Source organism: Leopardus geoffroyi, chromosome B2 (genome assembly GCF_018350155.1).
Source record: "Leopardus geoffroyi isolate Oge1 chromosome B2, O.geoffroyi_Oge1_pat1.0, whole genome shotgun sequence".
Lineage (NCBI taxonomy): Eukaryota > Metazoa > Chordata > Mammalia > Carnivora > Felidae > Leopardus > Leopardus geoffroyi.
In genome coordinates this window covers 143,906,476-143,931,516 of record NC_059332.1, presented here as the reverse complement: position 1 = coordinate 143,931,516, position 25,041 = coordinate 143,906,476, and the positions used below count along the sequence as shown (strand labels likewise).

The 25,041-nt window shown below is 43.4% G+C and overlaps 1 long non-coding RNA gene across 2 annotated transcripts in view; it reads left to right on the top strand.

Moving 5' to 3' along the window:
- LOC123609247 overlaps positions 1-25,041 on the top strand; it is a 164,184-nt gene that overhangs the window by 13,410 nt on the left and 125,733 nt on the right. Inside the window, exons 2-3 of one of the 2 annotated variants that reach the window (XR_006717697.1) lie at positions 2,365-2,483; positions 11,998-12,234. This is a non-coding gene — a long non-coding RNA (uncharacterized LOC123609247). Of the gene's footprint in view, positions 1-2,364; positions 2,484-11,997; positions 12,235-25,041 lie in introns of those variants that run through there. The other variant, XR_006717698.1, reaches the window with a different exon arrangement.

Here is a 25,041-nt window from a genome sequence, read left to right as displayed (position 1 = left end):
TGCAGAGTGTAGAGGGGAGGGGCTTGGTGTAAGCAGCTCAAACCTCCACTGGGGGTGCTATGCTGCTCACTGAGGTCCGTGAGCGCTGATGGGCAGGGGTCGCGAGCAGAAATGGTGTGGCCCTACTCTCTTGTCTCCTAAGCAGGGAGTTCACACTGGCTACTGTTTAGGAAACCCTCACAGAAGAGTGAACGATCTCCCCTCTTGTGTCCCCAGCTTCTGTCAGATCCCTGCCATCACTCGGTCTGTGTCCGAGCTATATGCCTCCGAGGCAGCGTAGTACTCCTGTGTTTTATCCCAGATGTGTGGCTGTGTTTCAAAACTCCAAATTTTAGGGACCTGGCATGGCGAGGACCCACACTGATCCTCTGGGGGAAGGTCTCCCCACGCTGTGGCTGGTGCCAGTTAGTCCCAGAAAAACCGTCACACAGTCCCCGGGGAGTTTATGGTAAAGTGAGGCAAAAGGTCAGCACCAAGGTTTTCTGCCCTCAGCGGGTGTCTCTATTCCTATGCTAATGAACGGGGCAGCACATTCACCAGCTCTTTTGTTCCCAGAGAGGCCATGCCACCTCTCCCAAATGCACTCCAAGAAGGGGGAACTGCTCGCCTAGTGTGACCCAGAGGATCCTCAAACCACTCTGTCTGCTCCTGGGCCCCTGTCCTCCTTTTCCACGGGATCACTGGTGTGGCCACCAGGCTCCACATGGTGATGGTGCATACTTCTAAAACTTCAGACTTTGGGCTCCACTGACTGTAAAACTTTGTGGTAATCGGTTGCTCTCATTTTCCCAGTCAATGGTTTTGGGAGAAGTGTTTCTCTTGTGCAATCCCCTGCGTGCTGCTTTCTCTCTGTTCTCTCTCTCTCTGTCTCCCTTTTGTCTCCAAGATCAAAAGTCCCTCCCCTCTGCAGCATCCATGATTCTTTTCTTCCAGAATTATGTCTCCACAGCTCCTATCTTCTACAACGTGGCTTCTTTTCTCCCTCTAGTTCTGCAGTTTGTCCTTTCAGCATTCAGATTGATTTCTTGGGGGTTGGGAATGATTTGATATTTATCTAGCTGTGTTTGAGGGATGATGCAAGGATAGGGTCCTCCCACTGCTCCACCATTTTAACTCTGGATTTTGATCATTTTAATTAGTGTGTGGTGGCATCTCATTATTGTACTGTTTTAATACCAGTGATCTTGAGCATCTTTTCATATCCCATCATTGCATCAGGAATGGAAAACGTCAGTGCAGACAGAATGAATTACCTCTGACCTGAATATGTCAATTTTTCTTTTACTAGAATATGCTTATCTGCAGTGTTCCATCTGTATATTTACTTCAGTGACGTGTCTGTTCAGATCTTTTGCGTGTTTTTCAGTTGGATTTTTTTTTTCTTACTGTGAGTTTTAAAAATTATATGTAGGGGCAGCTGGATGGCTCAGTCATATGAGTGTTTGACTCTTGATTGTGGCTCAGGTCATGATCTCACAGTTTGTGGGATCGAGCCCCGTGTGAGGTTGTGGGCTGACAGCATGGAGCCTGGTTGGGATTCTCTCTCTCCCTCTCTCTCTCCTCTTCCCCCCCTTGCACTCTCTCAAAATAAATAAATAATCTAAAAAAAAATTTTTTTTAAAGTTCTTTATACATGTTTGGTTCAACTTCTTTATCAGATATGTGTTTTGCAAATATTTTCTCCCAGCCTGTGGCTTGTCTTCTCACTCTTTTAACATTGTCTTTCCTAGAGCAGACATTTTCAAATTTTAATGAGTCTGACATATTAATTTTTATTTTATGGATGGTGCTTTTGATATTATACCCAAAGAGTCATTGCCAAATCAAAGGTCACATACATTCCATTCTATATTTTCTTCTAGAAGTTTTGTAGTTTTGCATTTTACCTTTAGGTCTAGGGTCTATTCTGAGTTAATTTTTGTGAAGAATTTAAATTTAAATAATCATTTGTTACATATATCCATTTTGTACCACAGTGTGACTAATTTGGGTTAATCTGTGATCTTTTTGTCCATTACTCAGATCACTCAAGACTTTATTGCGTGCATGTGTTTTGTTGTTACCAGTGTTCACTCTCAAGTGGTTGCCTTTTCCTTCTTGACTGACTTCGAACTATGTTCTTTCTCACTATCTTAGCTGGGGTGGATGTTCTTTCAGCATGGTTGCACCTCTTATATTAAAATCAATTCCCTTAGTCAATATCTCATTTGTTGGAATCCTATAGTGATAACTCCAGAATTGGAAAATTGTTGCGAAGGGTTTATATGCTTTGAACTTGACATACCCAGGTAAAATAAAAATGAACACACTCAGGTCAGAGGTAAGTTACTCTGTCTGCATTGAAATTTTTCTCTCCTGATACAGTGTTCTGTCCAGCTCCCTTCTTAACCTGGGAATCTGCATCCACCTGGCCCCATCTGTTGGCTGACTCCCATCACAGATTCTTGGAAGTCCTGTGTCCAATGAGGAAAATGCAGAAAACTGTAAGTCAGAAGTTCATGAGCTCACTATCTAGTTATTCTTGCTGCTGGTTCTGTTCCAGTCTTGAGGTTGGATTGTCCTGCATGGTCGCTGCTTAGATACTAGATGTTTTAGATTTAACTTAGACCCTTGGCTAGAGTAGTCATGTCTTACCTTTAAAATTCTTGGTGGGTTCATCTTTCACTTTCAAACCTGCATATGCCTTTGTGACTTCCAGAAGTAATTAAAATTAGATAGTGTGCTTATGCCTAGAACCTCAGCCTTCATCCTTCCCATGAGTGTGTGTGGATTCTGGTTCTAGTTCTCCTGTTCAGCCCATCCTGCTCCACCTGAACTTGATGGGCCATCTCTTTCCCTCCTTCTCTCTCTGTCTCTCCCCCCACCTCTCCCCACCCACTGCTAGACCCTCCTTAACTCCTGCAGTCTCCCATGTGGGCACAGCCTGAAGTATCCTTTCTCTCTGGGAGCCACACACGTATTTTCTATATCCATATAAGAGCACACACTGACTTGACACTCCCTCTCTCAGCCTCTTCTCTGCCTTCCTCGCTCACCCTGCTCTCCATGCCCTCTGCTTGCCCTCTAGCAACTGAACTCTGGCACAATTTCCCAAGCCTGTCGATAATGCTCCATCTGTCTTCCTGGTCTTTGCACAAATGTCCCTCTGACTCTCCAGACCAGGTCATGTTTGCTCCCGAAGGACTGGCCAAACATCAGCTCTTTCTGGGAGTCACTGTGCTCCTCACCCTTCACGTCCTGCACTTCAGGGCTGCTTCTTGTTCATCCAACTCACAGAGCCCTCTCCTTATGTTAATTGATTGATTAACTGAACCAATGTATAAAGAAGCGAATACATTTGCTGCTGGATCAGTTTGCCAGCTTAGGGACAAAGGAGGTTTTTGCTTTACCAAATATTCAAATATTATGAAATTCCCTTGTGGGCTGAATCTCTCTCCTACACACAGTAAGCAGCACATGGAAAGAAAAGGAAACCGGGTGAAGAGTGGAGGTTAGCGAGGGTACCGAGAACGTGGGCAGAGGGCAGGGGGTGAGGGTCGGTGCCCTGTCCAGGGCAGCCTGGAGGGGAGTGAGCTTGGGACTGGTGTGAGCAACAGGTCATTTCAGTGTGGTTGACGAGCTGGTTCTACCCTCCTTGGGCAGGTAGGTTCCTCTGGTGACAGAGGATAGACTCTACTGCAGTCACAGCTAATACATACATTTTCAGTGGGGGTGGGGGTGGGGGGTGACAGGGAGAGGATATCACAAATGCTTGTTCTTGGGAGGTAAAAAAGCCTTAGATATTGCAATGGTCTATGGCCCTCCAAACGGCCTCAGTCCACGAAGAGATGTATAGTATATCTGTGGTATTAAAACTTTATGCAAGGGGGAGATTAGGAACAAAATGCCTAACATGGCTTCTGGGGAGAAGGATGGTGATGATAAGAAGGTTGGGAAAAACTGGGCTGACAGATGGCCTTAAAGCCAAGGAAGGGGTTCTGGCCAGACATACCCTGGAAAATGGTGAAGTTCCTGCACGTCCCAAAGGTGCCCAGTCGAGGGGTGAGCAGGGCTGAGGTCAGCTACTCTGTGGTGCAGCGCTGAGCCTTGTCCGCCCACAGGGGGCTCATACATTTGTACGTGGCGACCTGTGTGCTCCTGGAGGCCCTCGATCTGGCAGTCCTGCCTGCTCATGCTCGAGCCTGACATGACAGTGTTGGAAGGTTCAGACTAAAATAAGAGGTGAAGTTATGGGTAGGTCACCTGGGCAGAGATTTGATCGTAGAGAGCACTGCACCATCACTAGGGTGAAGCGGGAATGCAGGTCATTTTAAGGACAGGTGTGTCCTTCTAGAACGAGACATGTTGGTTCTGCTCCCCGAGTGGAAAGTGCCCTGGAGCAAGGTGGTGTGGGAGTGGAGCACGAAGCCCAGAAACACCGGCCATCCCCGTACTTTTGCGACGTGGGGGTGCTCCAGAGGCTCTAGAGGTTACCAGCTGAAAGTCAAGGCTAGCAGAAATGCTGATGCACTTGTTCTGTTACCAGGAACCGGTTATACTTTCCTAAGTCAGAACCCTTTTGTTTGCCTTTTGGAATCCTCTAATCCTGAAAGTCCCAAAGGAAAACCAGGGAGAGAAAAAGAACTGCAGAAAAGTGGGAAAATTGCCAATTTATTTTTCCCCCAAAACGTTGACTCTGGGTTGGCCTGTGGCAATGCATTAGTAACGAGTCTGTTTATATATATACACTTTCACTGATACAAAATCAATACATAAGTGTGAAACAAACATTTAAAGGCAATCTGTTTGGCAGTGCTGAGTGCCCGTCGGCATCCCTCTCCTTGAAATAGGGGGCTGTCTGGGGTGGTTGGGGGCTGTGACAGGGCACAGGTGAGGCTCTGCTTCATCCCACACCCACATCAAGCCACACCAAGGGCTATCCGGTGACATGTGTGGGTACACTGGCCCGGGCCCACCTGGCTGACTAGGAAACATCTCCAACTCTCGGCTGTCGTGAGGGTGGGTCGTTCGCATTTTCACATGAGACCGGCATGCTCCGTGCCACAGACTGATGGAGCTTCTTTGCTATTTTCTACAAATGGAAAAGTTGGATTGTTTCTTCTCTTGGGGGAAAGCCGTTTAGTTCTGTGGGTGAGGAGGAAGGCCGTCTCCCCTAGTTTCACCCGACCAGGTGTGCTGCCAGGCCTGTCGTTAACATCTTGAGCTTAGTCTCACTACCATCTGACAGGGCCGAGCAGCACGGTGGCCACAGTGACAAACACGGAGAGGGCAGGCCTAGACATGCGGGCCAGAGCGTGGCAGGAAGAGAGGCACGCATGGCGTCCAGGTCCCAAAGAGGCAGCGGGGATGAGCAAGTAGCAGCTTTGGGAACAATGACAGAGTGGGTTTGCATTTCATCCTCTCCTGCGTGACCCCATCCTGGCCCTGTCTCCTTCCTTAGCGCAGTGGCAGTGACGTAACCAGTCGCCCGTAGTTTGGAGCCTGGGCAGAAAGTCTAGATCTCCCAGGGAATGCAGATGGTGCAAACTCACTGGACTGTCATCACTCCCCGCTCCCCAATACGATTTCTGGGTCCTAAGATAAAACCATTTTCAGTTTTATTAGATAGTGAGTGCCAGCTTGCTCTCCAAAGCAATCGTCTCCTACTCTGGATACATTCATCTTAATTTTTTGCTAGTTTTACGGGTAAAAAGTGCTGTCTCTAACTTGATTTGGACTCTTCTGATCACCAGTGGGATTGAGCACTTTTTTTTTTCTTTCTCCCAATTAATTTATTGGCTGTTTGGATTCCTTTCTCTGAGAACTGCATGGACCTTGCCTTTGCGTGTTTTTGGGGGGTGTGGTTTTCTTAGATTTGTAAGTTTTTAAAAAGTATCGTATTTGGAAATTAATCCTTAGTTCGTTCTATGTAGGGCAAAGACTTTTTCCAGTCTGTGACTTCTCTCTTAATTCTGTTTGTGGCATCTTTTGAAAAACTGAAGTTTTAATTTGACAGAGTCAGACATTCTCCTTTCTCATTCATGCTTTCTGTGTCACGTTTAGGAGAACCTTACTACCGTGAAGTCATAAATATATTCTTATACTTTTTCCTAATAATTTTAAGACATTTTGCTTCTTTCCACATTTGGGTCTTTGATCAATCCGGTGTTGATTTTGGAGGTATGCATCACATTTAACTTTTTTTTTTTTTTTATTGAAGTATAATTAACATACAGAGTGTGATATTAGTGTCAGGTATTTAATACAGTGATTCAACAATTCTATGCATGACTCAGTTCTTTTTTTTTTTTTTTTTTTTTAAATTTTTTTTTTTTCAACGTTTATTTATTTTTGGGACAGAGAGAGACAGAGCATGAACGGGGGAGGGGCAGAGAGAGAGGGAGACACAGAATCGGAAACAGGCTCCAGGCTCTGAGCCATCAGCCCAGAGCCTGACGCGGGGCTCGAACTCACGGACCGCGAGATCATGACCTGGCTGAAATCGGACGCTTAACCGACTGCGCCACCCAGGTGCCCCATGCATGACTCAGTTCTTATCACAATAAGTGTGCTAATTTAACTTTTTAATATTGATAGTCAACTGCTCTAATACTCTTTACTGGGTGGTTCATCAGTTCTCCACTGGTTGATATTGCTATCCTGTCATCCACCAAGTTTCCAGATATAAACAGATCAATTTCTGGGCTCTCTTTCTGATTCATTGAACCTGGTATCAATTCTTGCACCAACCATAAACTTCTTAGAACAGTTCTATTGAGGTATAATTAACATACAAGACACTGCATGTATTTAGTTTTTCATTTCATAGTTCTCTCTATTTATAGGTTCTAGCTTCGTTTTTTTTTTTTTTTGCATTGATTTAGTATTCCTTTCTTTATTTCCTTGTTTATTTTTATTTGAGTATAGTGAACACATAACGTTACGTTAGGTGCATGGCATAGTGGTTCAACAAGTTTATACATGATGCTGTGCTCACCGTCTGTCACTTTACATTGCTATTACAATGCCATTGGCTATATCACCCATGCTGTGTCTTTTATTCCTGTGACTTTTTCATTCCATAACTGGAAGTCTGTATCTTCCACTTGTGCTCTTATTATACTTGATGTAACAATTTCTGATGGCTATGTGTTAAAAAAAACCCTCATTATAATGGTGGATTTGTCAATTTCTCCTTTTTTTTAAAGTTTATTTTGAGAGAGAGACTGCACACCAGTGGGGGAGGGGTCGAGAGTCAGAGAGAGAGAGAATCCCAAGCAGGCTCATGAGCGGGCTTGAACTCACGAACCATGAGATCATGATCTGAGCCAAAACCAAGAGTTGGATGCTTAACTAACTGAACCACCCGGGCACCCCTGTCAATTTCTCCTTTTAATTCTGATAATTTTGGTGTTTTTTTTTTTAACACATAGCCATCAGAAACTGTTACATTAAGTATAATAAGAGCACAAAAGCACAAACATATATTTGAAGGGAATTTTGTTAGGTAAAGCAAATTAATGATTTTTTACATCTTATTGGTTGTTTATCCCTTTTATTATTAAGTAATCTCTGCCTTTCTCTTCATTCATATTTTTTTCTTTAATTTTATTTGAATAAATTAATGTTGCTAAACTGGCAATATTCATCTTTTCAATGCCAAACTTTCAAGTGAAAGACTAGATAGTCAAAACATAAAGAAATAAATCTGAGAGTTTGTCTTGTAAATGGTGAGTCAAATACATTTATATTTATTATAGTTACTCTATATTTGGACTTCTTTCTATCGTTTCATTTTATATCCACCATGTTTTTCTTTGGTTCTCATTTTTTCTTTACCACATTCTGTTGAAGTAGAGATTTTTTTTTTCTTTTTTTCCTTTCTTCTCTCTCTCTCTAACATTTTCTGTCTTGTTCCTTTACTGATTTGGAAATTATTTATTTGGTTTCTATTTACATATATATATTTTTTTCTAATTTTAATATTTCTAACAATATCTAAAGCTAATAAATGTCTCTTTCCTACTCTTGAAAAGACAGTGACCTTAGAATGCTTTGAATTCTCTTTAAATTCACTTTAAATTCTCCTGTTTTAGAATAGAGATAGATAGGAATTTGATGGTAATTAAACATGAACAAAAACAAGGTGAAATTTTACTCTTACGTGTGAGAGCCGAGGAAGAAATGTTATGGGCTTAGCACTATTAACTATGTGACACAGAGTGAGTTACTTAATCCTGTGATTCCATTTCTTCATCTGTAAATAGTTTTAATACCTACTTGTTAGGGTGTTGGGGATTTGATGAGTTGGTGAATGTAATATACTTAGAACAGTGCCTGGAATATAATAAGTGCTGTTTACGAGTTTGCTAATTGTTACCAGACGTTACCTGGATGTCAAGTGGTAAGAATACCTGAAATAAAAATCTATTGAGGATCCAAATGATATGGCCAATAGCAATATTTTAATATGTAAAAGAGGAATGAAAAATGTATCACCTATCTTGACAAGTAGAAGAAAACATCTGAAAGCCATCAAAGGAGAGTTAATAAAGAACAATTAAGTGTATTAACTGTGAACAATAGTCCAATCAAATGTGCCCTTAGGAAAACTGGCTTTGGGCAGGAGGTTCCTGGAGAGAAAAGGAGGGATGGTGAGTAAGAAGGGCAGTGGTGAATAGAAGAGGCTCCACGGGTAAATCAATGTGCTCTTATGGAACATGAGTCAACAATACGATCTAAATAGTGTAAAAGGCAAAACCACATTTGGGTGTGGTAACAAACCCAGGCTGAATAGTGGGACATACTTCATTATTCCATTTCCTTTGGCTCTTGCAGGGCCCTCGGCAGACCTTTTTTTTTTTTTTTTTTTTTTTTAATGTTTCTGAAAATCACATGTTGCAGAATGTGGAGAGGAGGGCAGGGATCCTGATCTGGAGTTTGGAGAGCAAGAGGGATAGGGAAAGCTTATGATAAGCAGCAGCTTGATGCTGACAGTGCCTTGTGGCTTGTGCTTGGAAGAGAAAGGCTTCGATTATTCTGGTTAGTCAAGAAGAGTGGGGTCAGAAATCGCAGTGTGATGCTGCCGGGGGGGCAACAGACACTGAACGAGGGAGTAACCTAACCACAGAACGGATCCGTCAGTGGGACAGGCGACCACCAGGGTCTAGGAATGATGCCAGGAACATGATGGGTTCAGACAACTGCCTTTCAGGCTGACTTTGGCGTAAACACGAGCTCCAAGCTGCCCTGAGAAAACACGGTGGTCAGCTAAGCCCGGCGAGTGTGCCTGTCCTCTGGAATTCTGCGGGTACAGACTCGGCCAGTCCCCGCACCCAGGACTGCGCGAGGAGCACAAAACCTTGTCTGTGATTAAAACCACACTCAGGAGTGGCTCATTCAGGCACCCCGGGGCTACCTTATGCTGACTGATGGTGATAATTCCATTTCCCATGATTTCTCGAGTATGCTTTTCATCTGTATTCATTCTATTTCATGAGAAAGCCACAAAGGGGTCCTTTCCACTACCATTGACACACGTGATCTTCACCAACTGGGAGGAAACAGGGAAAGGTAGTGTGGGGCCAGAAAAGAAATTGATGTTGATCTGTGAATGGGGCTTGTCACACTGGCCAGTGTCTATCCTGCAGTCAGATGGAATGCCACTTCTCTGAGTTGCCTTCCCGGACCTCTCTCACTGGAGTAGACTCTTCCCCCACCCACCCTTCAGGTGACACCTTTGTCGGGTAGACCCACAGTGATCTATTTGCTTACTTATTCATTGTCTGCCTCCCTCATTTCATGTAAGATCCTCTGAGCTGTGTGCTGGTCCTGTGTTTTTAACAGCGATGTCACCCAATACTTAGAAGTGTGTCTTTCATGTAATAATGATAATTATTATTTTCGGACCAACAAGAGGCAGCTCTGTAAGGTAGGATTGTTTTGAATGGCTAGCCACTTGGATCCTTTTAGGAAACATGTCTCTCTGAATCTCTGTGAAGTAAGGGTACAGGTAGGAAAGGTCAAGGGTAAACATAGATAGGATTATTGCTTAGGACTTTCTAGTTTTGGCAGGTTCATCAAAATGCCTAGAAAAGCCTGGATTTTTGCTTTGAGTGGCCAAAGATGTACCCACAAGAGCAGGAACATCTGATGGGATAAAAAGTTGATTGGAGCAAAAAGCTGAAGTTAGAGACACAAATGTTCTCTCTCACCTTCTTTCATAGGTGATCAGATGCCCGTTTGCCTGGGACAGTCCTGGCTTATACCTGCTGTCCTGGCATAATTCTGATAGTGCTCCTTTACAGCCTCAGAGGTTTCCTGATTTGGGTGACAAGTCATATGGCCATGTTGTCTGTGAGATTCAGTCCACCCCTTCCAACACCCAGTCAGCCTGGGGCCACAGTGTATGTTGAGCTGAAGATGGTGTGTGCTAGAAGGGACAGGAACTTGTGATTTTGGGGTTCATAAACTATGGAGGAGAATCACACATATTTCTTGACACTCATAATATGATTCTCTTAACATTCTGCCAGTCAAATGCTCTTTGTGCTTTTAAGGTTTCATGACTTCAGAACATTTGGGGCCATAGCTACAGGGGTGATAGGTCTTGGTGTCGTCGTAGTCAGGCAACGCATGCTACATGATCTTAAGACAACATGGCTGGGTCACAATGTCTTCCCAGGATAAAACTTCCTCAATTTTGGGGGCACCTGGGTGGCTCAGTCAGCTAAGTGTCTGATTCTTGATTTTGGCTCAGGTCACGACGATCATACCGTTCATGGGTTTGAGCCCCCTGCTTGGGATTCTCTCTCCCTCTCTCTCTCTCAATAAATAAATAAACTTAAAAAAAAACCCACAAAAAAAAAAACAAACCAATAAAAACATACATAAAACTTAGTCAATTTATTTACAGCTCTGAACTCTTTAGAACCCAGGAAAGCCTGCTCTTAAGGAGCCCTTCGGGGAACAGGGAGATAGGTCCTCATAATTGTGCCTCCCTTTAATCTTAATCCAAGCTTCTAAACACCTATCCCTTTCATCTTGAAGAGGAGTCTTTTCCCAGGAGGCTTTTGGTCCTTCAAGCAAAGAGACACCTGAAAGAATGCTCAGCCCGTGCCCAGATATGTCAGAATACCCGGGTCCACAGATGGGACACCAATAAAGTCTGCTAACACAAGCAGCTGTCTGACACATTCGGCCACTTTTAAGTGGTTGATCATTAATGTATGCACTTAAAGGTTGGGGAAGGTCACTGAGTGGTTCCAATAGAAGAACATATCACCCCATTACACCAAAGTGGTAAGAAGATTAATTTCCCAAACCAGAGTGGGTGATGCGGCCAAGAGGAGAGGGCCACATGCTTGCTAGATCTGAATGCCCTGATTACTTCTTCTGGGATATTATGTTAAAAGCGCGGGTTTAGTCAGTGAAAATCAGAGACACAGATCATCTGAAGCAACACATCAGTGATGCAGGCACAGGGGCTGGACGAAATGCTGCCCTAATGCACTTTGTCCGTTGCAATTTGTCTGTGAATTGCTTTAAGAGAAACGACACTGAATATAACACATGATGCCATTTCATGTGTGGTGTATTGTAATGTAATATCAATAAGTTACTTGCCATGTTAATTTGCCTGTGTATCCAGGCCTTAGGGTGACCTGAGAGCTCAAGATAGCAGATGCTCTGATTTTTCCACTTTCCATGGTCTTGATCACCATTGTTTAAAATGTTTGCATAGTAATCTATTGGGTTGGTATCCCATAATTTAAATATTCTTCTACTTTTGTGTGTTTAGATTGTTTTGGGTTTTTTCCTATCGCAAATACTATAGAAGCTGGAAGTATGCATGCATGTTTTCCCATGTTTTAGATTAGTTACTTAAGATGAGTATTTGCAAAGAGGGGAAAGATTAAAGACAGCAGGAAGCAGAGGGTCTGAGGAGCAGTGACTTGGCTAAGACGTCTCTTTGTCCGTACAGCATTTCTCATGCCCTTATGTCATCTGTCTACACAGGTTGGTGAAGAACTTGACAATCAGATGATTGATTACTTTGTGGACCTTGAATGGAAACACTGCACCCCTATTATATCAGGGGGAGGAAGTGAAGTGAGGAAAAACCTCTTGTCTAGATACAATATTGCTTTTTGTACAACAGAGTATGAAATACATGTATTTTTGAAATTTTAAAAAAATGTTTATTTATTTATTTTTGAGAGAGAGAGAGAGAGAGAGAGAGAGAGCGAGCAAGCACTAGCCAGGGAGGAGCATAGAGAGACGGGGACAGAGGATCCGTGCTGACAGCAGCAAGCCTGATGTGGGGCTTGAACTCATGAAGCAGGAGATTGTGACCTGAGCTGAAGTCGGATGCTTAACAAACTGGGCCATCCAGGCGCCCTGAAATATTTGCATTTCTATGTTACTTGTCTTGTTTCAAGCTTGTTGTATTTTTTTCTTTCCTTTGCATTCTCTCAAAGCAGGTTGATGGTCCATGGGAGAAATTATTTCCTTGGGCAAACAGATAGAAGACACTTGTACAAAAGGCAAAGAACACATCTTTCAGATGCCCTCCCTTGTTCTGTTGAATGGCTTCAAAGAAGAGTTTACTGGGGAGACCTGGGTGGCTCAGTCGGTTAAAATCTGACTTCAGTCCAAGTCATGATCTCATGGTTCATGGGTTCGGGCCCTGCATTGGGCTCTGTGCTGACAGCTCAGAACCTGGAGCCTGTTTAAGATTCTGTGTCTCCCTCTCTCTCTGCCCCTCCCCTGCTCGCACTCTGTGTCTCTCAAAAGTAAATAAAAGTAAAAAAAGAGAAGAGTTTACTGTTTTTATTTTCTTTATTAGGAATTAAAATAGGAGACTTTTGATGAGGTCTTGTTTTAAAGAAGCTATTTTCTTTGAGAAAAAAAGTGCTTCCCCTTTTGATGCTTGAGATTGATGTGATGAAATTTAGGAAAAACTTATATGACAGTTGCTTGTGTTTCTTCTGGGTGATTTGTTTAGAGTTATGTGTACATCTAAGATGCTTTAAAGTCTTTATAACAGATTTCTCACTTTCATATGGGAGATATAACAGCAGAATGATGGAATCTTGTAGCCTCTGGTTGCTGGAATTGTCCACCTTTGTAGAAGCGTTAGAAAATGCTGAGAGTGATTTCATGGGGTTATTTTGTTGGTGTTGTTGTTTACTTATTTATCTTTGAGAGAAAGAGGATGGGGCAGGGGGTGGGGAGACAGAATCCCAAGGAGGCTCTGTGATACCAGTGCAGAACCCGACATGGGGTTCGAAACAGTGAACCGTGAGATCATGACCTGAGCCCAAATCGAGTTGGATTGCTTAACTGACTGAGCTACCCAGGTGCCCTGATTTCATGGAGTTTTAAAGTAGGGTGCCCAGGCATGCTGGGCAAGGTCAGAGCGAACCCAAAGAGAGTGCCTACTGTGTGCCAGGCACACAGCTGTGTGCTGTACAACTGTCCGCCCATTTAATTCTCAACCCTGAATGAGGGGGGTAGGAACCGTTATGCCCCCCTGTTTCACTCAGCATCAGTAGAAGAATTTGGACAAATGGACCAATAAACTTGATTTTCTAGCTAAATGCTTGATCCACTGTATTGTCCTTGGGGCCATGAAGCTGTTCCCCACTTCCAGAAGGTGACCACTTTGTTGAGGCTTCTCTAGGGTCAGAAGTGGCTGCTGATTGCCACTCCCAAAGAGCTGCATTCTAAGAACAGAAGTAAATCATTGCCAAGGAGAATGGTTATTGGGCCTGGTTTTAGCAATTTGCAAAGTCCAATAAAAAATAAATCCCAAAGCAGTCATATGTTTCAAATCTGAATGTTAACAGCTGTGCTCTTATTTCTTTGCTGACTATAACTACAATGCTAAGCCTTTTCTCTGTGTTTAGAAAAAGCTCTGCCTTCACCTTAATGTTCTGGCCATACCACCCAACTGTCCTTTCCAAATTTACCCCCAATTCCTTATTTCTTTCTTTAGATATTTATTTCTTTTTAAGGAGAGATCTCTACAGGGCTGAGGTTTTAAAACAGCAAATTGTGCTAAATTCTTAATCCTCCTCTAACATCTGTTTATGCTTTTGGAATATATATATATATATATATATATATATATATATATATATATATTAGTAATGTTTTTAAGAAGTCTTTTTACCCCTGTCCAAAAAGGAACTCTAAGAACCATTTTTTTCTTTATTTCCTTCCTTTTTCTTCCTGCCTTCCTGCCTACCTGCCTTCCTTTTCTTTTTTGGTTTTTTTTTTTAGATTACTTTAAGGGGAAATAATCCCTTAATGTGTATCCAAGAACACTGAAAGATGTTTGGACGTTTTCTATTCCTTTCTGGCCTCCGAGTTCTGAGTCACTGAGTTTGTATTTTTAAGTCAGCACCTATGGGCAAAGTTGTCTTTCAAAACTAAACTAGTCCCATGATTTAAAATGCCAACCAACCAATGAGCCAAAAAATCCACTCCCTAAAAATAAAAAAGGATCAAACCAACCAAAACCCACTCAAATTTAACCAAAAACCTCTCCAAAAAAATCAGGTCTTCATTTTGGATCAAAGCCAGACAACATTTTCCCCAAATTCCTCCTGCTCTATAGAGAGAGTACATCTCTAAACATGCCAAATGGAAATTCAGATCTGAGCAACTCTTTTAAAATTCTTATCTTTTAAATATTCATAATTTTCCAGCTCTTTACTATCATAAATTCTTTTCATTAGAAAGCTCACCTTGGAAAGAGCGGAAGGGAGGAGCGAGTTCGGAAGGCGCTGCTTTCCTGGCTGCCTGCTTGCTCAGAAAGTGTCTGGTAATGGGATGGCGGGACACCCAGCTGTGGGTGCTGGAGGGTTCTTAGCTCCAATCTGTGAGGACTGAGATGTGTCCCTCCAAGTCTATCATCACCCAGGTTAGACAGGCCCCACTGAAGCCTCTCTGGTGGGTGGGAATTCTTGGAGGCAGTGATGCTTGAATTTTCTAAGGATGAGCCTAGGATAGCCATTAAGCTAGAAGGGCATAGGGCGGGGGACCTAACTTACAGCTGCATTTGCATGGTGCTTTATACAATATTGAGACGATCTTTCCTTTATTCATCAGAGAATGTAGAGAGGGCTACTGGCCAGGACTGTGGGGTGGGGTGGGGGAAGGAAGACCACTACTTTCAGCCCCTTCATGGAGACCCCACTGGTGAGGAGCCTCTTGGGATAGAGCTGTGACCATGCTGGAGATTGGGCATATTGACAGACTGCCAGTGGGAGAGGCTGGTGCACGTATGTTTGCCTGAGTCTGCAGAAGGGGCAGGCAAGGCTGGAAACTTGGCATCATGGGAGGGGAGAAGCATTTCCGGGTTTCATCACACATGCTGTGATTTGTCTCCTTGGTTAAATCTCTGGGTCCTGGAAGCTGTTTTACTAACAGTCCCTTAAGGAATGGAGAACCATGGAATCTCTCCAGTAATCTCGCCCACACAAACTCCAGTGGGTGGTGAAGCATCCTGCTTCATTTTGCCTCGGAACGATTGGGGCACTGTGATAGCACAAAGGCAGCTGAGGTGGGGCATTGCAGCAAATAAAGGGACATGGGCATCACTTCCCATACTGGTGTGATTCTGTGCTTTGTTGCTTGTTTTTTTTTAAGTGCTACTGTGGTAGTCAGTGGCACGAGTGGTGGACACCCAGTGGTACTCCCCTCCACTGAATTTCTTTTTTTTTTTTAAGGTTATTTATTTATTTTGAGAGAGACAGAGACAGCACAAGTGGGGGAGGGGCAGAGAGAGAGGGAGAGAGAGAATCCCAAGCAAGTTCTGTGCTGCCAGCACAGAGCCTGACCTGGGACTCGAGCCCACTAAACTGTGAGATCAGGACCTGAGCTGAAACTCAGAGTCAGATACTTAACCGACTGAGCCACCCAGGCGCCCCCTCCACTGTTTCAGTAGCATCTGTCCCAGTAGATTCTCAGGGAGCCTCACAGGTACCCTAGAGGTTGTCTTCTCGGCCTTGAGCCTCCTACACACTGGTGGGGTGTTTTCTGCTGGCCAGTCCCAGCCCATGTTACCCTGCCTTCCAACCTTTGGCCAGCCACTGTGGATCAGTTCTGGCTCAGGTCCTCCTGGAGAATTTCCCCACTACTCAGTGGGCTTCAATCACACCTTTTCAATGAGATCTGAATGCCAGCCTTAAAAAGGGGGGTGGGTGGTGATCTCTTTTTCAAGTGTGTTCTTTCGTTGAGCATTCTCCTTCATATTTTGGATATCCTCTAGAGTTCTTTTTATCCCTTGACAGTCAGCTCCCTGTTATGGTTATATAATTCTTTATATTAAAGTCTCCCTGTTAAAATTATTGTGTGATTTCTGTCTCCTAACTAGACCTATTGATACAAGATGATAGTAGGGATAATTGATAGAAATACTGAGTTTGTTCCCTTATACATTTTACTTCCTTCTTATTTGAAGCCTCTGTCCTGGTCCCGACAGGTACCAGCCCTCAGAAGCTGTGAGTTAGTTGCATCAGCGGGACTGGGTCCCAAGTAGCTGACCCCCAGGTTCACTGAAGATTTCCATACTTCACGAAATGACTGGAGAGAATGGATGAGAATTGATGATATAACACTAGCTTTGCATGTGGGTGAGGGGAACCCAGAGAAAAACAGCTTGAATTTCTTGTCCATAGGGATGGGACCTCAGAATCAGAATGAAGTTGAAAGAAAATAAACGTGAGACTCCCAGTGAATCTGCTTTATGATAGTTACAGTTTTTATGTCAAATCACTGACAAATACATAAATGTAAAAGCTGGCATGGATTTGGCAAAGCTTCTACAAACTTGTATTTTATTATTTATAAAGCATTTAAAAACACTTGAAAAAGTGGTACATGGTATCAATTTATTTACTTAAAAAATTTTTTTAACGTTTATTTATTATTGAGAGACAGAGAGACACAGAGCATGAGCAGGGGAGGGGCTGAGAGATGGGGAGACACAGAATCGAAGGCAGGCTCCAGACTCTGAGTTGTCAGCACAGAGCCCAATGTGGGGCTCGAACTCACAAACAGCGAGATGATGACCTGAGCCAAAGTCGGACGCTTAGCCTATTGAGCCACCCAGGTGCCCCTCAATTTATTTACTTTCATTATTAGGTCTATAGATGTGAGGATTTCCTGCCTGAAGGTGGTAACTCCACAGACCCTCTCGGATCAGAAGCTCACAGGTCTGTTATAAGAATGGAAACAATACTGAAAGCCAAGTGCTCATTAATATACAATATGGAGATCGTATCATCTTTTAAACAGTCTTAGCAAAAGACGCAAAAATCTGGCTTTCATGTGCAGTGTCTCTGTGTCCACTGTGTATTTTTCTTTGTCCATACTTTGAAAGGATAAGCAATCGTTGCTTGTTTGTTTGCACTTCCTGGGAGAAGATGCTACTCTGGATGAAATGCATTGGCCCCGCCTAGGCAGGTGGAGGATCCCATGAAAGGAGCAGTTGGCCGCCTGCCACTGGCTGGGTGATGCACAGAGAACAACGTGCCCTGGAGCGTGTCGCTGCACTGTCTACACCCTCATCCTCATCCTTATTTCCCCAGTTTTTCTTCTGGAACAAGTGGAAGCCTCTGATGCACTTATCTCCTTCTCTACCTTCCCTATTTTAAAATTAGGATGCTAATATTTGCGAAGTCATGAACTAATGTTTAACCTTTTCTGGCATCCAATATACACGCTTATTTGGCTCCACGGCACTAGTCTAGCACCCCTACATTAATCCAGAGAATCGAAATACCAACAGGAAAAAGGAAATGAAGAAAGCAAATGCAACATTAGCTACAGAAGCATTTCACTTAACAAAATCAGGAAAGAGAGCATATCTCCCTAAGTTTCATGTGATAATATAAAGTGATAATACTTTGGTTGCTTTAATTTCATTTCCTCTGCTCTGTTTTCCCTTTGACCATTAACAACACTCAGCTGTGTCCCTTTGTGACCCAATGGCTGTGTGCCTGAGAGCCTGGGGCTGATGAGAAGTGGACCCTCTTTCTCTCTACCAATTTTGAAGTTGTTTTCTTCATCCATCGCCAGCCCCTGAGCCTCAGCCCTTAACCTTGTGAGTTTAGTGTTTGGCTAAACTGGAGAAGAGAATTAATGATGGTATTAGAAAGACTTTCTTGACAAAATTCACTTTCTGGATATGGGAAATAAGGGTTCAGGGCTTCATAAATATGACTTATGGGGCAATTGGACATATTGGCAGCCTTTCTGGGTCCAGCATGGATGTCTGGAAATTATATGTCAACTCCCACCCTCATGCTAGATTCTGTAGTTTTCTGGCTTCGCCATGGGGGTGGGGGGTACATGGTGATTAAATAAATGATCCCAGAATGAAAGACAAAAAGAGAGAAAACAAATGATTTCATAAAATGGGAGAAAAAAGGAAAAATTGAATTTTTACATTTTGATATTTTTTCTCCCTTGGACTTTCACCAAAATCTTAGTTTCCTTAGTGCCAAGGTTTTTTTTGTTTTTTTTTTTAATTTTTTTTTTTTAACATTTATTCATTATTGAGAGACAGAGAGAGACAGAGCACAAGCATGGGAGGGGCAGAGAGAGGAGGAGACACAGAATCCGAAGCAGGCTCCAGGCTCTGAGCTGTCAGCACAGAGCCTGATGTGGGGCTCGAACCCACGAGCAGTGAGATCATGACCTGAGCCAAAGTCGGACACCCAACTGATTGAGCCACCCAGGTGCCCCTCCTTAGTGACAAAGTTTGACAACTCCATGTAATGACTTAAGAAAGTCATGCTACCTGACTATTCTCTAGTTCAACACAGACATCCACCCCACAGTCCCAGTTGTAGATGCTGTGACGCTCATGTCTACTCCCAGAAGGAGAAACTAATTGTCAAGGGTGAAATGAATCGGATTCAAGGATGCAATCTTTACTTGTTTGTCTATAATGATAATAAAAGCACGAACAACCTCAAACATAAGTTGAAATTGGTGATTGGCGGAGGATAGGGGAAAGGGCTTTCCTTTGCCCATGACCTTTCCTTCCCACCGCGGTCATCCTGGCAGTGTTCACCCCCTGGGTCTCAGTTTCTCCTGAGCTCCTATGTGCTCCTGTGCCCCTCTCAACCCACCTCATGTGCATGGTCTTGCTTCGTGCTGGCATATGGGGAGTGTCTGGTGAAGTTGATCTGAAAATACTTAATAATGATTAACCAGCATTGGGTCAGATTGCAGATGTTCAAAAGAAACCTGTATGTTTGGTAAAAGGAAAGCAGAGTGAGAAATATTGATTTTGTTTCCAAAGAAAAACCACATAGAATTTTCTGGGTTGTGGAAGAGTTTTAAGAACTGGCTCCAAACACAAGTTCCTGCTCATGGTCCTGAGCAAGCTCCCAACTGAGCCAACACCTGTGCAGTAACCTCCTGGGCTTCTGTTTCACCACCTGTGAGAAGCGGTTGTGAAACTTGGGGCTCACGATGAACAAAGGGGGAGGCCAAGTGTGGGCCTGCCCAGCTCCCAGGCCCCTCCTTCCTGCTTTGTTTCTCTTCTGGCTTCCACACAGGGACTCAGGGCTTTTGGCAAGTGTGCAATCAGGACATTCTAAAACAGTTCTCATTTTAAAGATTTGGTGTAAATGTTCCCCGAAGCATGTTTGATCATGAATTCTAGTTTTAGTCTTGGGAAACACGGATGTAGGCTTACATGGATAGTGGGGACCCATTGGCCCGAGATATCCCATTCCCTGAGGACCTGAGCTCAGCTTGTTGCCAAACCCCCTTACCTACGGTGCTAGTGGTCCAAATGGCTTATTGGGTGAGCTTGCGTGAGGGTTCACATTTATAGCAGGTAAGCCAATTTCTCAACTCAGGGGTAACCAAGGGTTTCTGTGTGTGTGTTTTTTTAATCTTTATTTATTTTTGAGAGAGAGAGAGAGAGAGAGAGAGAGCAAGCGGGGGAGGAACACAGAGAGAGGGAGACACAGAATCCAAAGCAGGCTCCAGGCTCTGAGCTGCCAGCGCAGAGCCCGATGCAGGGCTCGAACTCACGTTCGTGAGATCATGACCTGAGCCGAAGTCGGACAGTTAACCGACTGAGCCACCCAGGCGCCCCGGTTTCTGTGTTTTTAATTGTGGGTCACAGACATGCTCAGAAATCCAAAGGTATGTGAATGTTGTTAACATTTTCTTCATTAGAATGATGATTTGATGACATATCGGATAAAGAGTTAGTATCCAAAATCTATAAAGAACTTATCAAACTCAACACCCAAAAAACAAATAATCCAATTAAGAAATGGGCAGAAGGCATGAATAGACATTTTTCCAAAGAAGACATCCGGATGGCCAACAGACACATGAAAAGATGCTCAACATCACTCATCATCAGGGAAATACAAATCAAAACCATGATAAGATGTTACCTCACACATTCCAGAATGGCTAAAATGAACAAATCAGGAACCACAGATGTTGGTGAGGATGCGGAGAAAGGGGAACTTTTTGTACTGCTGGCGGGAATGCAAACTGATGCAACCACTCTGGAAAACAGTATGGAGGTTCCTCCAAAAATTAAAAATAGAACTACCCTATGACCCAGCAGTTGCACTGCTAGGTATTTATCCAAGGGATACAAAAATGCTGATTCGAAGGGGCACATGCACCACAATAGCAGCACTATTAACAATAGCCAAATTATGGAAAGAGCCCAAATGTTTATTGACTGATGAGTGCATAAAGAAGATGTGGTGTGGGGCGCCTGGGTGGCGCAGTCGGTTAAGCGTCCGACTTCAGCCAGGTCACGATCTCGCGGTCCGTGAGTTCGAGCCCCGCGTCAGGCTCTGGGCTGATGGCCCAGAGCCTGGAGCCTGTTTCCGATTCTGTGTCTCCCTCTCTCTCTGCCCCTCCCTCGTTCATGCTCTGTCTCTCTCTGTCCCAAAAATAAATAAACGTTGGGAAAAAAAAAAATTTAAAAGAAGATGTGGTGTATATATACAACAGACTATTAGCCAGCACAAAGAATGAAATCTTGCCATTTGCAACAATGTGGATGGAACTAGAGTGTATTTTGCTAAGTGAAATAAGTCAGTCAGAGAAAGACAAATATTATGATTTCACTCAAATGTGGAATTTAAGAAACAATCAGAGGCACATAGGGGAAGCGAAGGAAAAATAAGACAAAAACAGACAGGGAGGCAAAGCATAAGTTATAGACTCGTAATTACAGAGAAAAAATTGAGGGTTGCTGGAGGGGAAGTGGGTGAGGGGATGGACTTAAATGGCTGATGGGCATTAAGGAGGATAGTTGTTGGGATGAGCACTGAATGTTGTATGTAAGTGATGAATCACTAAATTCTACTCCTGAAACTAATATTATACTATATGTTAACTAATATGAATTTAAATTAAAAAAAAAAGAATGATGATCTGAGGGGGTCTGAGCATTAGATGTGACTTGAACATGAGTCAAATGTGTGGAGTCTGGTCACATCCTTTTTTTGATGTCAGTATCCTTCCTAATCTTCATGATTGAGGTTTAGTGATGAAAACACGAAAGGCTCAAAATTATAGCAGTAAGTGAAGATTCAATGCCAGCTTGCCAACGTGAGCCTTGTAGTGGTCACCCAATAGAAGTGGCCTTTGTGTCTATCTGGATCCTGATACTAAGTTCAGGAAGCAAATAGCTCTGGAGAGTGAGGGATAGTTATAGTAGATCATGTGTGCTACTTATTAAAACAAAGGTTGCCCAAATGTCCTTAAGCTGTGGTTTTCAAACTTTTTATCCATCAGAGTTTTCTTCAAGTGAAATACTACTCTAAGTAAGCGAATATTAAGAGGGATGAATCGAAAACTGGGTTGGCAACTGGGCCTTCACTCTTGGTTTTTCCTCCTTGGCTCCGTGCATGAGCACTTCTGTGGAACCGTCTGCCTCTTAAGAAATGGTTGGGAGGCCTTTCGCTGAAAGGAGTGACTCTTTGGGATGCCTGGGTGGCTCAATCAGTTAAGCATCCGACTTCAGCTCAGATCACGATCTCACGGTTTGTGAGAGCTGCACTGACAGCTCAGAGCCTGGAACCTGCTTCGGATTCTGTGTCTCCCTCTCTTTCTGCCTCTCCCCCCGCTCATGCTCTGTCTCTGTCTCTGAAAGATAAATAAATGTTAAAAAAAAAAATTAAAAACAAAAAACAAAAAGAGAGGAGTGACTCTTTGGAATCTACCTGATCCATGTGAATTAGACCCGTCCTGGACTAATCAAGTATCCCTGAAGCCTAGTGTTGACCCTGGGAACCCTCTTGCCATCAAAGAAATATGACATTTGGCCATAAGATAATACTGTGCCGATTCTGACTCACAGAAGACTCACTCAACCCAGGTGAGCATTCAGAGCAAATCATCTTCTAAGCCACCATGTGGAGAAAAACGAAGTTTTACCCTAACTGGCTTTTCTGTTTCAAATGGAAAATGAAACTTGGAAGACGGTGGGAAGGCAGGCTGGCATCTCTGAGATGCAGTGTTCAGGACAAATGAAACGTCAGAATCTCATGTCCTGATTTACTCACTGGTGTATGAGCTCGAGGGGTGGATAATACATATCTTCCTCTTTTCCTAAAAGGTCTGGGTTGGGCCAGATAACACTTGGAGGCTGACTTCAGAAAGCTCTGTTTGGAAGGCTCGTGCACATCACATGATGAAAGATGTGAGGATGGTCACCAGGCCACTTGTTCACTGTGCCAAGCTGGGTCGCCATAGCTTCAAATTCATTCCAACGTAATTGAAAACATGTGCTAAAGTGTGCGTTTTCTTAAGGTTCAAAATTTTCTTGTGGTGTACTTTCCATACCATTTTGATTTAAAAGCAGAGAATGACGATACTGTGGCCAAAAACGTGTGTCAGTATATAAGTGTTTTAAAACAAATCTTTTAAGAGTAAAAAACCCTGAAGAATAAACAGAAGACTGAATCATAGTTCTTAGAATTAAGGCAGGTGAGGAGCCTCAAGGAAAAGGCTTTAAAGTTGTATTTCTCAATGCAGTGTCATTACAGGTCATAATTTAGTACAAATGTTTAATACTCTTGCTGTCTTGAAAATGATTCTTCCATCTGGACGTTATGTTTGTGACTTCCACAGAGAGGGGAAAAGAAGTGTCTGCCCATATTTATCCTGCACAAGTTTCCGTCTGTGGCAATATCAAATGCCTATGTGGATCAAGCAGTAAATTATGTGAATGAAGCCAACAGGTGGAGGCTGTGGCCACCTGGACACAAGGGCTCATTTGAAGGGAGCTGCCATTGAGAAAGGCCAATGCAGTGTTGTCATCGCTTCTGGTTTTTCAGGAGAGGCTGAGAATCGATAGGTTGAATGTAAAAAAAACTCCTGATTTTTAAAGTTATAGAAATTAAAGATGTAACTATACCGCGGGTGGTCCAATCAATATCTCTGAAGGCCAGACCAGTGCCAGGGCAATAAGTATCTGGTATGCAGAGTGTGATGCGGGTCTGAAAAGTTAGCAGGAAGCAGAGTCTTACAGAAAGGTGGGACAAGTACTCCTGTTGGGGTAGAGTGGGGTGGGAGAATAGGGTTAGTCCCATCTCTATTTACCCTAATTGAAGTGGGGACGGGGAGGGCGGGACCCCACTTCGAGGTGGAGTCAAAGACTATAGTGTGCAGGGAAAGGCTTGGTTTTGCCGCCTGTGTGTGGCTTTCCTGCATGTCTCCTTGACCACCCGCATGGCACACTTCACTTCTGACACTTTGGGTTATCAAGTGTGTGGAGGCTCTTCCCCACACCAAGCGATCCTCTGTGACACCAGCGGGATGACCTACAGTTTAACTCAATTCTGACACCATCAGCCCGGAGAAAGCGTCAGATTCTACAGGTAAGGGCTCAGCCCCACAAATTGTGCCCCCCTACCCCCGCCACTTCAGGTGCCAAATGCAAGCAGTAGGTCCCCAGGTTATCCCAAACTTCTGTCTAGTTTGGTTACAAATTGGTAGTTCAGGTTCAATTGGTTTACTAGAGCAGCTCACACAACTCAGGGAAACACTTATTTCCGTTTACCAGTATATCAAAGGATGTGATAAAGGAACACAGATAAGCAGCCAGATGAAGACGTACATAGAGCAAAGTCTGGGAGGGTCCTCAGTGCAGAAGCTTCTATTCCCGCAGAGTTGGGGGGCATCACCCTCCTAGTGTGGATATGTTCACCAACCTAGAAGCCTCCTGAACACTGCACTATTGGGATTTTAGGGAGGCTTCCTCAAGTAGGCATAATCAATTATGAACTATGTTTTTAGCCCTTCTTTCCCCTCAGGAGAGTGAAAGGTGGGCTGCAATTTCCAATGGCTTGGTCTTTCTGGTGACCAGCCCCCATCCAGGAGCCCACTAGAGTCACCTCATTAGAACAAAAGATGCTCTTTGTGCTCTTATCCCTTAGGAGTTTACAAGGGTTGGGGCACCTGGGTGGCTCAGTCGGTTAAGCATCTGACCCTTGATCTTGGCTCTGGTCATGAACTCACAGTTTGTGAATTCAAGCCCCGCATTGGTCTCTTCGCAGATAGCGCAGCAGCCTTCTTGGGATTCAGTCTTTCGCTCTCTCTGCCCCTCCCCTGTTCTCTTGCACTCTCTCAAAATAAATAAACAAACTTAAAAAAAATGAGAGACATGATATCATCACAGATCCTACAGATATTAAGGGATAATAAACGACTATTCTGAACAAATTTTATGTTAATAAATTTGGCAACTTAAATGAAATGGACACATTCCTTGAAAGATATAAACTACTAAAACTCACTCAAAAAGAGATAGACCTAAAAGTCCTATTAAAACTAAACATTGATTTTATAGTTTTAAATCTTCCCACAAAGAAAACTTCCAACCCAAATGCTTTCACTAATGAATCACACCAGACATTTAAGGAAAAACTTACATCAATTTTACCCAAACTCTTGTGGACAATTGAAGAAAAGGGGATACTTTGTAAGCCATTTTATGAAGCTAACATTATCTCTTTTTTAAAAAATGTTTTACTTATTTTTGAGGGAGAG